The 12,412-nt window shown below is 42.6% G+C and overlaps 1 long non-coding RNA gene across 1 annotated transcript in view; it reads right to left on the bottom strand.

The window, feature by feature from the left end:
* Window positions 1–9,202, bottom strand: part of LOC122114053 — a 33,886-nt gene extending 24,684 nt beyond the window's left edge. Inside the window, exon 1 of the long non-coding RNA XR_006148515.1 lies at window positions 9,142–9,202. This is a non-coding gene — a long non-coding RNA (uncharacterized LOC122114053). The remainder of the gene's footprint in view (window positions 1–9,141) is intronic.
* Between the last annotated feature and the right edge of the window lie 3,210 nt (window positions 9,203–12,412).

Genomic DNA, 12,412 nt, shown 5'->3' with positions numbered 1-12,412 from the left:
CCCCAAAAAACCCTCACACCTGGAAAAAAAAACAAACCTGAAACTGTCTTTCTCCTTGGGCTTTTATATTCTGAGGTTTTGTTTTCCAAGCCATAGCTGGATTTCTAGAAATCATGTGGGTGGTTCCATTAAAGGATATAAACATCATATACTTTGTAGATGTTTCCAGACTGCTTTAGTAAATATTGATAGCAATGGATTAAAAAGCCTATTTCACCATCCTCCCTGGTGGATGTAATAGATCATTTTAATTTCTGGAAACTGGATAGGTAAAATCTGACACCTTCACAAGGCTCAGCCTCTCATACACTGGCCGTCGGCACCTCCTCTTCTCTAAGCTGCCTATTTTTATCCTTTCTCCTTTTTATTGGGAGTTAGGTTTCTTATGTCAAATTATAAACCTTTACCAGCTAGTGAACCTCTGTGGGGATAAGTATGAACCGTCCCTCCTCCCAGTCTATCAACATTATTTAAGGTATGTTTTCTCATGCAGTTTTTTGATAGCCATGTCTACCCAATTATCAAATCTGTTTCTTTTGTCTTTTAGAATGTTTTCTGGGTCTTCCGTCTCATTTTAAAGGAAACCCTTATGGATCCTAATTTTATTCCCTTTCTTTTGTTGCTGTTTGCTTCTGTCCTTGCTTTATAAAGCAGCAAATTTAGGAGGCAGAAGATCTCTCAGAGAGTCCTGGCCCCCAGGTCTTTTCCCCACGATGACTTTAAAAGGTCTTATCTCCCATCTCATTTAAAAAGTAAGGGAATCAACAGTAGTAACACCTCAAGGCCTTAGCAGCAAATCAGGCTGGAGATGCCCTGGGACAGATGCACTGGGAAAGATATAAGGTTAATGACAGAGAAGGAGGAAGGGTCAATATGAGGGATGGCTCTATGCACTCACTGCCATAAATCAAACATCTCTTCTGTATAAGGTAGTGTGGGAAGACTGCAGAAAAGTAAGTAGCAGAAACTGTATAGTCCCTAGCAGCCAGGGGTTTGTAGTTTTGAGAAGGAAAGCAAAGCCTACCCTTCAGAAACCCTGAAATAAAAGACAAAGTGCACAAAGAGCAGGAAAGAATGGAGATCTCATCTGGCTATATGATCAAGTAAAACTCCAAAGCAGGGAGTAGAGAGTGGATGTGTGCCATTTCAACAGGCAGAAGAGAAAGGTTTCCAAAATAAAATGACACAATCAAGGACTGGAAAGTGGAAAAGGAATAGAGTATTGGAGGTAAGCACCTTTCTAGACAGACCAATGAGAACTGGATGCAGAGAGCTGCCTGAGAGAGAAGCAAGCTGGCATGGTCCAGTAGCCCAGGCCATAGATGTGAGCAGTCTGGACTCGATTCTGTAGAGAACCAGGACATAGCTTCAGCACACAGAGGTGACAGACTGGCCTACTTCACTTTGTGGTGGAACAGGGCTAGCTACATCTGAGGAGTTCTAACTCCATCTGCCGTCGCAGATCTCCAGGGAGCATTCTTCAAATATAGACCTAATTTGTTCAATGAATTCTGCCTCAAATCTACTGAGTCCAAATGCCAGGGAAAAAAAATTCTGATGATCTGCCAGTAAGGAACTTCCTTTCTTAAATCAGCCTCCAAAGACAGTGTGCTCATATCTGTAAGTATGTCTTTAAACTTTCATGTTCCACTACTTCCTGCTGGTCTGGCTTCTCTATGAAAAGGCAGATTGGTTTCAGAAAGCTTTGCTTTCACTATCCAGTTTCTTTGCCTGGGCATTTTCTTATAGACCATCCAAGTCCCCACTGCAGCCCACTTGCTTTGAGCGGTATTAAACGACTTTGATCAAGGAGTGTAAGATCTGGGTTTAAGCCAATTAGCATCTCACTAGCCATAGACCATACCAGGTTCAGGCTCCAGCTCTTGATCCAATCAGAGACCATGAGATACAATGAAGTTTTGCTGTTGGTCCAATCAAAGATGCAATAAGAATGCCAGGTCAAAGATCGTTTTTCTGCTGTATTTGAGCCTGGAAACTCCTCATCTTAAGATTATCAGCAATCCTCTAGCAAAGGGAGAGAGATAGGACTGTGTAGGAAACAGATGCTAGAAGAAACAGCCAGGTTAGGACTATAACATTTTAGATTTGAGTAAAGTCATAGGTGAAGCCACACCTTAGGCCAAGTAGATTAAACCTGTTTAGATTAGCAGGTCCACCTGCAACTGAAGGAATTATGATTGCTAGTTACAAAGTCCTTGGGAGAAGTTAGCAACTTCAAGCACAAAGGAAAACAGGAAACTTTCATCTTCTTTAAAATGGAATTTGTCTCTTTTTTATAAGAAGTCACCAGCAATTTAAGGTATTCTTGAAAATTGAGAAGTTTCTACACATGAAAAATTAAATAGGAAAAAAAAATGAAATTTCTTTGTTCAGCTGAAGAACACTCTCCTGATAATATAAAGTAATTCTGTCTTCTTGATTCGTTGGCCGAATTGAGATCTGACAAAGTGTTTAAATGGTACTGTTGTAAATGTGTGTGTGTGTGTGTGTGTGTGTGTGTGTGTGTGTGTGTGTGTGTGGCAGATAAATGGAGAAAGGAAGAACAGGCAAATTCAGTCATTAGACTCAAATACAGTTGTTATAGTCAATACATATACAAAAATGGAACCATGTAACTTGTGGGTAGGGATGGAATTGGGAAAGATTGAGGGAGAATGATACAAGGGGTGATATTGATCAAGATTCATTGTCTCATGATCTGACTTATTGAATTGGAATCCCTCTATACAACTACTTAAATACACTTTTATTTATATACATAAATATCCAATCTCTAATCACAGCACTTGGGAGACACAGATGGAACAAACGTTTGAGGCCAGCCTGGGCTACACAGTAGGATCTTGCCTCAAAAAAACATTTTTCTTTACATTATATAATATTTGGGAAGAATTGTTCTAGGTTAAAGATTCATAATTCCTCAAAACAGACATAAAAGTAGGGTTGACTTGTACTAAGTGGGCTACACTGGGGGCTTGGCTGCCTGTGGACAGTCAAGGACAGTTATAAGGGGAAATAAAAGTGAATTAACAGTACTAGAAAGAACTTAATAAGCCTAGCAGAAATGTATGTTACCTCAAGTTTGAAAAGTATTTTGCAAAGGGAGGAAATTAGGATGACTCTGTATTTTAATAAAAGGGGCAGTAATATTTTTTGCGCCAGAGCTGGGCTAGGCATGACCTTTAGCTGGTGCTCTACCACTTGAGCCACAGTTCCACTTCCAACTCTTTGTTGTTAATTGGAGATAGGAGTCTCCTGGAAACCAGACCAAGCAGGAAACTCCTTGAGACTCTTATCTCCAATTAGCTACCAGAAAACCAGAGTGGAGCTGTGGCTCAAAGTGGTATACCACTAGCCTTGAGGGAAAGAGCTCAGAGACAGTGCCAAGACCCTGAGTTCAAACCCCACAACTGACACCACCACCACTACCACCCCATCCCCACAAAAAAAAAAAAAGGAAAAAAGAAAAATCGTCTACAGCCTATCCTGCCTGGGCTGTCTTCAAATCTCAAATCTCAATCTCCTGAGTAGCTAGGATTACCCAGTCTGAGGCAGTAAATTTGTTTAACAAGGTATAATCACAAAATAACTGCAGGGCAGGAAGTCAAAGATAGTAAGGAAAACTGAACCTTCATAACTGGCTATATTTGGGGAAGGGAGGCTGTACCTTGCAGCCCTTTCTGCCTACTTTATCTTTCTGTGTCTGTACCAAGCAACTATTCATGAAGATCTGTTTTATCTGCCACCACATTCTGGAACAGAATGTGGTCATTTGAGGGTACAACTTTGGCAGAACTTTGGCAGACTATTCTCACGTGCTCTTAATTTTTTCATGAATTTTTTTTTTTTTTTTTTTTTTTTTGTCGGTCGTGGGGCTTGAACTCTGGGCCTGGGCGCTGTCCCTCAGCTCTTCAGCTCAAGGCGAGTGCTCTACCACTTGAGCTACAGCGCCACTTCTGGTTTTCTGGTGGTTTATGGGAGATAGGAGTCTCAAGGTCTCTCCTGCCCGGGCTGGCTTTGAACCGCGATCCTCAGATCTCAGCCTCCTGAGTAGCTAGGATTACAGGCGTGAGCCACCAGCGCCCGGCTTCATGAAAATTATTAAAGGCACATTTTCCTGATTTCTAGCCTATTATCCTAGTATGCCCCTCCTCCTTGCACCCATCTAAACCCTTCAAAAGTTAGGGTGTTTGTACTTGCATTGTTTTGTAAGACAGAAATGGGGTACTTGCTGTCATCTAAGTGGGAAGCAATCCAATTCTAGAATCTCACCCTAAGCATTTTCCCAGAGCCACTCTGGTACAAAATGTTTTAGATAGTTGTAACAGTCAGATTTTGCTACACAGTGTACTCTCTCCAAACTCGGTGGTTTTAAAAAGTAACCTTCTCTTTTGCTCATGATTATGTAGTGTTGTTTCCTTGCTTTATCTGCACTAGGTATATTTTTATTCCACAGTATAGATCTAGGAGAAAGCTGTGCAAGTTTATCTATGCCTTCATTTTACAGATGAAAAACTTATAATTCAATAATTGAATTAAGCCAGACACAAAGAAACATAGGTCCCATGGTTTCCCTTATCTGCAATAACTAGTATGTCTAGGACAAGCAGAAGAGGTCAAAAGCTATGTACATATGACCATATAAGCTGATGCTAAGCAAAATCAACCCCAAGATAGGGACACAAGAGATATTTTTCTTTCTTGCTGTTCTTTTTAATGTACTTATAATGTACTATGTGATTTTTTTTGTTTCTTTGTATGTTCTTCCCCCATGGTATAACCCCTGTTGTCACTGTATTTGATTCCAGTGTCCTGCATCTTGTATATACATTTTTCTAATTTGGGGAGGGGAAAGGAAATAACAAAATGCTGAAATAAGGTTACAGGTTGACCCATTGTAACAACAAGATGTACAAGACACTATGTTGAAAACGAACTTTACAACTCTGTGGGAGAGAGGGAGGAGAGGAGTTGGGGAGGTGGGGAGGAAAGGGATGGTAGGGAAAAACAAAGGAGAGGATAACAATGCAATGCTCGATGGAAATGGACTCATTACCTTGCTCATGTAACTGTAACCCCTCTGTAGAGTATCTTTACAATAAAAATGTAATTTAAAAAAAGAGTAACAAGGTGTTTCAATATCCTTTAGAACAGATCATCTACCTGGCTTTGTCAATAAAGAATTAAAACACTCATTTTTGTATTATCTGTGGCTGCCTTCATGGATGAGGGCAAACTTGTGTTTACATTTAAGCGAATAGTATGTACTGTGTGGCCCTGTATAGTAAAGTTTTTCAGATCCTTGCTCTAGAACTCAAGTCTGTGATGAATTCACATCATTTAAGCCAGTATTAAAAACACCTGTTCTGAACTGATAGAATCTCAATCAAGCGGGCAGTGCTTGCACTATTGGAACTCAACTAGTCTCTTTTTCTCCTCTTCAGTTTAAATGAGATATTGAAAACTAAAAGCCCATTTATTTAACTTTTTTTTTTTTTTTAGCAAAACTGGGGACTGAACTTAGATCCTCATGCTTACTAGACATGTCTCCAGCCTGCCCTCAGCCCCTCCCCCCTTCTTTTTTTGCTTATTTATATAGTACAAGAGAAAACTCACCCCCCCCCCCAACCCTTGGATTCTGGACAACAGAAGTGATAGTTTGGCTCAAGTGGTAGAGTGCCCACCTTGAGCAACAAAGCTAAGCAAGAGCTTGAGGCCCTGAGTTCAAGTCCTAGTAACAGCACAAAGAAAGATCAGAGAGGAGGGGTAGAGAAAGAAAGGAAGAAAGAGAGAATGTCATGAAAGATTCTATACAATCTAAATGTAATCCTATATCCACTCATTCATTCAACAAGTATTTACCAAGTTCCTATGGGTGTGGATGGGGCTCAATAAAGTACTCTCAGTCTAAAGTACTGAGACTGAGGAATGACGGGCCAAGCAAGTGTCTGGCTCTCAGGAACTTCTAAATTCTAGAAGAGGCTGATAGAAACAAGTGAACAAACGCATTTGTAACTTAATAGCAATGAGTGTAATTTAGATAGCTGTGAATACTAAGAAAACTGAAATGGAGGAGAAGATGGGAGGTGCTGGGTGGGTTTGTCACATTACACACAGTGATCTGCCAGGAGCCAGCCTGGTGGAGGGGGGAGCTGGGAAGAGCCCTGATAGGGGGCCCTGAGGCAAGAACAGGTTTGATGGAATAGACAGGAAAGAGAGGAGAGCCGGGGAACCTAGGCTCTTTGACTGAGCACCGAGTCCTAAATGACACAAGGACTTTGCGCAGGGATTTTAAAGCAGCTGTATTTTTAAGTATTGCATAAGAGACTTCTGAAAGAAGGACCAGAAAAAGAAAGAAGAAAGGAAACCTGTTGGGTGAGTATAAGGGGTCCCGAGCTGTGGTCCTGTAGCCTGCTTCTCAGCTGTATCTGTCCCCACTGTACTTAGTAAGTAGCGGTGGAAGGGATTAGTAAAATCTAGGCCGGAGGGAGCGAGGCGATGTTGCAGTGCCCTGAGCTGTGACTAACGTGGGTGGTGATGGGACTGTTTGCTGGAGGAATGATGGGCAGGGGTAGGGTGTGTTCCTGGCAGAGATGGAGGAAGTCAGGTACAGCAGCAGGGACAGACAGTGGCACTAGGGGGGTGTGAAGAGAAGGAGACACCTTCAGGCGACCCGGTGGCAGCCTGGCTGGCGAATATACACCCTCAGAGCTGGCCGGCCTCACCTGACTTTGGAGCTCAGGTCCTCCCTCCCTAACCAAGGGCTTACTGACCTTTTGACTTCCTTATGGGGGGCCGGGGGAGGGGGAGGGGCACACAGACAAGTTCCTCCCAGTTCCCCTTTCTGTGGGCCCTACTGAAGACCCGGGATGGGCCCAATACCCTCCACACCCTGGGTCTATCCATCCGGAAGTACTGAGTCAACCACCCTTTCCCAGAATCCACCTCAACTTCTCCCCACACACACACACACCTCAACTGGACTGTTCCCAGGAATGAGGCGGGGCAGGATGAGAGAGCCAGGTGTGTCCCCGTGTGCAGAATCTTGAGGTGGGGGAAGTAGGGTGCTGTAGGCGGAGGCTTCTTCCCCTTGGCAATGCACACAGATCCATCTTGAAGACAGCCTGTCAGCACAGATCACTGGGTTGCGATCCTAGGGGTTCTGACTGTAGGTTTGTGGGTGAGAACTGCCATTTCCCATCAGCAACCAGGGATGCAAGGCTTCCCAAATCACCCTTTGAGACACCTGTGAAGTCAGGGTGAGGCTAGCAGGAGAGCCATAATAAATACAGCCATGATCTGCAAAATGCCAAGCTCTGGGCTAAGGGCATTATGTGAATAATCTCTTCTAATCCTCCCCCAGCCCTGGGAGTTGGCACCGCATTTGTGCCTATTTAACAGACAAGACTTAGAAAGACAGGAAAACTTGCCCAAACAATCCTTGCCCCTAACTGCTGACTCTATTGCCTAAACTATTAGGAGACTTTTTTTTTTTTTTTTTGAGGGAAGAAAAGTTTAATCACAACCGGGCGCCAGTGGCTCACGCCTGTAATCCTAGCTACTCTGGAGGCTGAGATGTGAGGATCGTGGTTCAAAGCCAGCCTGGGCAGGAAAGTCCGTGAGATTCTTATCTCCAATTAACAACCAGACAACTGGAAGTGGTGCTGTGGCTCAAGTGGTAGAGCGCTTGCCTTGCATGCATGAGGCCCTGGGTTCAATTCCTTAGCACCACATAAGCAGGAAAAAAAAGCAGAAGTGGCGCTGTGGCTCAAGTGGTAGAGCACTAGCCTTGAGCTGAAGAGCTGAGGGACAGCGCCCAGGCCCAGAGTTCAGGCCCATGACCAGACCCAAAAAAAAAAAAAGAGGGGGGGGGGGGGAGGAAGGAAGGAAGGAAGGAAAGTTTAATTGCACACCCAAATGTTCAGCATAGGAATATATAACCACACCCTCCACTTCAGAGTGAATCAAGATGAAAAATAGCTGTAACATGTGTGTGTCATTAAAAACTAAGAAGATTGGAGGTGGGGCTTGGTGATAAAGGCTTCCCCTAGCATGATCATAGGTTCTGGGTTCTAGTCTCAGTATCTTAGCTTAAATTTAAATACAACTAAAAAGAGTTGAGTCTTCCTCACCTCCCATTTCCCCTCACCTCCTCATACCCTTATACTCCCCCACACCCCTCCATCCCCACCCACCTCCATGGGGGCACATGGACACAGCCATCTATGGGGAACAAGCCATTATCAGTGACTTCACCTTCTGCTGGCTTGGTTGTGGACTTTGTGCCCTTCAGAGCTATATGCAAGTATGGCACTTGTTACCTTTTCTGCCCAGTATTTATCTAAGAAGTACACACTTCAAGTTGATACTGTTGACTCATGCCTGTGATCTTAGCTACTCAGAAGGCTGAGATCTGAGGAACATGGTTCAAAGCCAGCCCAGGCGGGAAAATCCATGAGACTCTTATCTCCAATAAATACTTAGAAAAAGCCAAAAGTAGTTCTGTGGCTCAAGTGGTAAAGTGCTAGCCTTGAGTAAAAGAAGCTTGAGGACAGTAGCCCAGACCCTGAGTTCAAGCCTAGGACCAGCACACACACACACACACACACACACACACACACACACACACACACACACACACACACACACACACACACACACACATAGAGTCCCCAAGTCTTTTGAGGACGTTTAAGGCAGCAAAAATCTGCACTAAATGTATAGTCAAGTGAGCAGGAAGCCCTGAGTTCAAACCTCAAACTGGTACCAATAAGTAAATAAATAGCATACATTTCAGCATAAAATTCTTCTTGAATTAAAAGAAATCCCTTTACTTGAATTCTCTCCCAACCCACCACAACCTTGAAACCCTCAAAGGTGCTCTGCTCAAAACATGTAGCAAGTAATCTGCCAAAATTATTTTCCGTTCTTATTATTTTTCAAGCATAAACAGACAAGAATGACTTACAAGTTAACTCGAATTATTACACTCAGTGTCCTAAGTAAACGCAAATCCTAAGGAGTGAAAGACATGGGAACTGCCTTTCAGAGCTGAGAAACAGAGAAAACAGAAGTCAGAATCTCCTTGCTCTTCACTACCTACACTGAACACGAACTTACCTTAGCGAATTTAAGAAGCATTCACGTTCAGAATCACATCATTCAAAGTCCTTCTCAAAAAATGAAACACTGGAGAAGAAAGTCCCTTGAGTGCTACCCAAAGTTAAAGCCTGACCTCACATGTTCACCCCTACAGCTGACTTCCTGGTGTTCACAGATGTCAACCCAGATCTCAGGCCTGACCACAGGCACCTAGATAACCTGGGGTCAGGTTGGGATGAGGCTTGGGATGGAAGGGCTTGTTTCTCCAGTAGAACATCCAGTTCCCAACCTAAGGATTCACCTGCCCCACATCCTATGCTTTAATCAGAAGCCCTTGCAATTCTACTAAGTATACTTTATTTAAGTTCTGCTAATCATACTTTGCATGAGTACACTGAGCATTTCTTTTACACCCAGGTCTTGGTGAGTGGACAGCCTTGAAAGTGGCAGACTATCATTCCCGTATTGGCCTAGTCATTGTAGGAAGAAAGGTGGCTTTGCCTCCAATGAGGAGGTGTTCTTTCTGTTTATCTTTGTTGTTGTTGTCCTCCTCCTCCTCCCCCTCTTCCTCCTCCCCCTCTTCCTCCTCCTCCTTTTCCTCCTCCTCCTCCCCCTCTTCCTCCTCCTCCTCCACCTCTTTTTTAAAACAAATTTTTTTCACCAGTCCTGGAGCTTGAACTCAGGACCTAGATGCTGTCACCAAGCTTTTGTGCTCAAAGCTAGTGTTCTACCATTTGATGAGCCATAGCTCCACTTCCAGCTTTTGGGTACTTAATTGGAGATAAGAATCTCATGGATTTTCTGGCCAAGGCTGGCTTTGAACCTTGATCCCCAGATCTTATCCTCCTGAATAGCTGGGATTACAGGCATAAGCCACCAGTTTTGCTTTTTTAAATATTCCTTCAATACTAGAGAGCTCCAAGTTTGAATGTGCCTAGAGACCTGATATCCAGGGAATTCTATTTTAAAGTATGAGTCGATTTAAAATGTACTCATTTCCATTGCTTCCTGAGAGCTTGGAGACTTAGTCCCCAGGACTCTTATATGTAAGGATATTGCATTTTGAAGTGTGGTTTTTCTTGGCTCTTCCTTGTGGCAGAAGGAACTCTAAGGCTGCTTTCCTACCCAGACTAGGAATCCTTCTATCTTTGCTCTGAAATTATCTGACCTACAATCCACTGCTTTTGTCTTTGTTTCCCATACATATGTCCTCTTATTTTAAGTATGACAATCTGGCGGGGGCAGAGGGGGGTGGAATCTCAACTTTCCAAGAGAAATCTCAAAACTGGTAATCTCTTTAAAGCTCCCCTCTATATAGCACATGTGTCTGCAATTATAGTTTATATCAAAGTTTCCACAGAATGCTGATGGAAATGAACTCAGAGATCTAAGCCATACCCAATAGAAATATAAGGGAGAAGTTCTCCATAAGTCAGGGGCACTGACTTCAGGACTCCTTTGGATCCCCAAATCCACAGATACTCGAGTCCTTTATATAAAAGTGCATAGTATCTGCACAGTCCTGTATACTTAATCATGCCTACAATGTTAATGCCTTGTAAATAGTTGTTTCACTGTACTGTATAGGAAATAAAGACAAGAAAAAGGTCTGTGCCTATTCAATACAGATACAACTTTTTCTGAATATTTCTGATCTGCATGCAGGTAGTTGATTCCAAAGGTATCTTTTATAGGAAGAAGTGATGTACATATGAATTGAATTTGCTAACAGCTGTATTAAAAGCAGAAGGTAATGTGTGAAATTAATTGTAGTAACATCCTATTTAGCCAGTGTACTCCAAGTGTTACCATTTGAACATAAAGCCAACATTAAGAATTATTAGTGAGAATTTCCTTGTATCTTTGTTCATGCCAAATCTTTGGAATCTTGTGCTGCTCATTGCAATTACAACACATATTATTTAGCTGTAGATACCCATGAGCCATGTGGGGCCAATGGCTGCCACATTGGAGGAAATGGGCCTAACTTATCACATGATGTCTTAAAGAATCTCTAAGCATGTCACTTGTTCCTTCAACTATTTATTTCTTGGAAACAGACCACTAGCTCTACCCTTATCTGAATAACCACCTAACAAACATTCATATATGAATTTATTTATTTATAATTTTATTTCATGCCTCTGAAATCATTCTACTAAAAATGCCATTCTCACTGGGCACAGTGATTCTTGCCTGTAATTCCAGCTCATGAGGCAGAGATCAAGAGTACTGTAGCTTGAGGCCAGCCCAGGAAAAAAAAAATTTGCCAATCCATCTCAATCAATAAGCTGGGCATAGTAGAACAGACCTATTATATCAGCTACTCAGGAAGCATAATTAGGAGGATTGCTGTCAGTGATAATCCTAAAACTAACTAAAGCAAAAAGCCTAACTTGGTAGAGTAACTGCCTACCAAGCACAAGTCTCTGAGATTAACCCCCAATGCCACCAAAAACTAAGTAAAAATAAAAATAGAATGCCATTTAAATATGAAATCCTATCAACATTAACAGAATTTTCTTTGAAACCTGAAAATTAACCTCCTTTTTTTCTTCTTCTTCTTTTTTCTTTTTTTTATGCTGGTCCTAGGGCTTGAACTCAGAGCCTGGATGCTGTCTCTGAGTTTCTTTTGCTCAAGGCTAGTGTTCTACCACTTGAGCCACATCTCCACTCTGGCTATTTTGCTAGTTTACTGGGGATAAGAGTCTCACGGTCTTTCCTGCCAGGCTGGCTTCAAACTGTGACCTTCAGATCCTGAGTATTTAGGATTACAGGTATGAACGACTAGGGTCCGGCTTCCTTTTTCTTTAAAGAGTTAAAGAGGGTATAAGGGTTTAATTTCCAAAAGATGTCCACACAACCTTGCCCCTACAGGATACCACTGACAGCTAATACTGTAAATACATTTTACTTTGACTTCAAAAATAAATGTATCACTAAGTGTCCACCTGCAGACAAAGCCAATTTATTCTGTAACGTTCAAGGCAGCAGCCCGGACTTCACAAAGCACTAAGTCAGCTCCATCCCCTCCAGCAAGCTAGAAAAAGTTGGGCAGTATGGGTGGGGAGTCGTGAGGAGGGTGAAATTGAGGTCATTCACTCATCCACTCAAAATGATGTGTCAGACAGCAAAAATAAAGAAGCAGCTGGATGCCAGTGGCTCACACCTGTAATCCTAGCTTCTGAGATCTGAGGATCACAGCCCGGACAGGAAAGTCCGTGAGACTCTTATCTCCAATAAACCATCAGAAAACTGGAAGTGGCACTGTAGATCAAGTGGTAGAGCG

This window comes from Dipodomys spectabilis, unplaced genomic scaffold, assembly GCF_019054845.1.
Source record: "Dipodomys spectabilis isolate Male_0828 unplaced genomic scaffold, ASM1905484v1 ptg000104l, whole genome shotgun sequence".
Taxonomy (NCBI): Eukaryota; Metazoa; Chordata; class Mammalia; order Rodentia; family Heteromyidae; genus Dipodomys; species Dipodomys spectabilis.
Note: the sequence above shows the minus strand (reverse complement) of the source record. Positions and strands in the feature narration are given on the sequence as shown.